Below are 2,301 nucleotides of genomic sequence, written 5' to 3' on the forward strand. Positions count from 1 at the left end.
GCTCCTGCCCTCATCCCTTCCCTCCTGCGGGCTCCTGCTCTCATCCCTTCCCCGGGCTCCTGCCCTCATCCCTTCCCCGGGCTCCTGCCCCCATCCCTTCCCTCCTGTGGGCTCCTGCCCTCATCCTTCCCCGGGCTCCTGCCCTCATCCCTTCCCCGGGCTCCTGCCCTCATCCCTCATCCCTTCCCCGGGTTCCTGCCCTCATCCCTTCCCCGGGCTCCTGCTCTCATCCCTTCCCCGGACTCCTGCCCTCATCCTTCCCTGGGCTTCTGTCCTCATCCCTTCCCTCCTGCGGGCTCCTTCCCTTCATCCCTTCCCCGGGCTCCTGCTCTCATCCCTTCCCCTGCAGGATCTGCTCCCAGCTCCACAGCCAGCCCCCGACCGAGCTGGGAAGCAGCAGTTCCCCGACTCCACTCAGACTGAGGAGATAGTTGTTGTGTCAAATTAGACGTGAGGAACATGAGATTCTGGTCTGAGGGAGAATCTGATCCCTGATCACATCTGCCTGGCTACAGGTGATAATTCAGGATGAGCCCCTGTAATTACATTTTCTATGCGTGCTTTGTCGTGGTTACCAGGTAACTGCCAAGTGATTACATGAATATTTATGCTTGGCAGGTTACACGCCGCTGTTACACAGGATTAGCATCATTTTTTTTCCCCCTCGTAATTCTCTGTGCCGGTATCTGGGACTCGTATCAGGACACAGGCGCCTCACCAGCGGAAAAAAACCCCACTAATGCCACGGTTCTTATCTGGGGCATCGGTTTGCCGTTCCCCGAAGCACAGCACTTGTGTTTTGAAATGCAAATCGGTTTTTCCTTCCTCCGTGGTAGACCCGGGACAGGTTGGAAAGCTCCGATCTTGCCTTTCCTGGAGGTTGTGCAACGTGCTGGGGGATACAAACACAAGAACGGTGTGGGTGCAGGAGCAAGGCACGGAGACAGGGGTTGAAGCTGCAGTGTGTCACCCTGCCCACGTCCCTGATCTTATCCCTGAGCTAAGTGTGAGGGAATGGGAGGTGAAACGTGCCCTGAATCAGAGAGGGCAGAGCTCCCTCACCTTCTCCAGGGCATGGAGGGTGTGCCCTGTGCCCTCACCAACCCCATTACTGCTGCCCTGCAGGTCCCCAGCACCAGTGTGGAGGCACAGCCTTGCTTAGTGACATGAATTTGGGGGGTTCTGCTCCCCCTAAATGTGCTAATGGCACAGCAAGGACACTTTGGAGCAGGGAGGGCCCTTCTGCCTGGCCCCCACCCGTCTGAGTGAGCATCGAGTGGCTCATCCCGCTGGGATGCAGGTCTGGAGAGCAGGGACAGGGTGTCCCAGGGCTGTCACCTCCCTCCCGCCTTTTCTCACCAGGCAGTGAGACCCAAACCATCATCACAGCCCAGGTTGAATCACTCCGAGCTCAGGCAGGGGTTTGGTGGCCAGTGATTTCAGAAATGGCTTTTATTTTGCCAGTGTTTGTGAGCAGGCTGCTGTTGGCACGTGGAAATGATCTGCTGGCAAACCACGGATCTGCAACATGAGCAATGGGGCTGAGTGCCTGGGGTCTGATTTATTCCTGAGGGCTCTGCATGGAGCTTTCAGGGTAAGGAAACCTGCACCAGAGAGGGAGGAAATTATCTGAAGGCAGTCTGCTTTTAAGTGGAAAAGAAATCATTTGCTGAATGTTTTAGATACTGTTGATGTTCTCAGATTTAAGGCATGAAAAGAAACCTTTTCTAGCAGCGAGGCTGTGAACAGGAGCCATGTCTTTGATCTGTGCCTGCACACAGTGGGGTGGTGTCCATGAATTACAAGGAAATGTAATGCACTGTCATTCTTAAATAAAAACACATTAGCTAATTAAATTGAAACCCAGTGACTGAGTGACTGGCCTGCAAGTTTGGAAATCTCTACCCTGTAATGCTCTTCAGCTTGGGGTAAGTCACTTAACCTCTGTGTTTCCCGGTCCCCCCTCGCTGTAGCCTCTCTGTCTGCTGATGAAAAATTAAGTATGATTTACACAGAGGGGTATGAACGTGTTTTCCTCATCCTTCAGGACCCAGACCCTGACATTAATCAGACCTGCACTCCCTGCCACAGCACACGGTTGACCTCCACATGTCCTCTGTGAGCCTGGGCTGGCTGCCCCTGGGCTCTCTGCTGGTCAGCGTGGAGTCAAAAGTTTGGAGAGCCCAGTGCTGCAGTGCGTGGGTCAGGCAGGGAGCACAGCCACGTGAGACCACGGGAAACACTTATCCTCTCATTCCTCAGCTCCCACATGGTGATGGGCCAGCCAGAACTTCCCAAAAA

Source organism: Neopelma chrysocephalum, unplaced genomic scaffold (assembly GCF_003984885.1).
Source record: "Neopelma chrysocephalum unplaced genomic scaffold, ASM398488v2 Primary Assembly neopelma1_141, whole genome shotgun sequence".
Taxonomy (NCBI): Eukaryota; Metazoa; Chordata; class Aves; order Passeriformes; family Pipridae; genus Neopelma; species Neopelma chrysocephalum.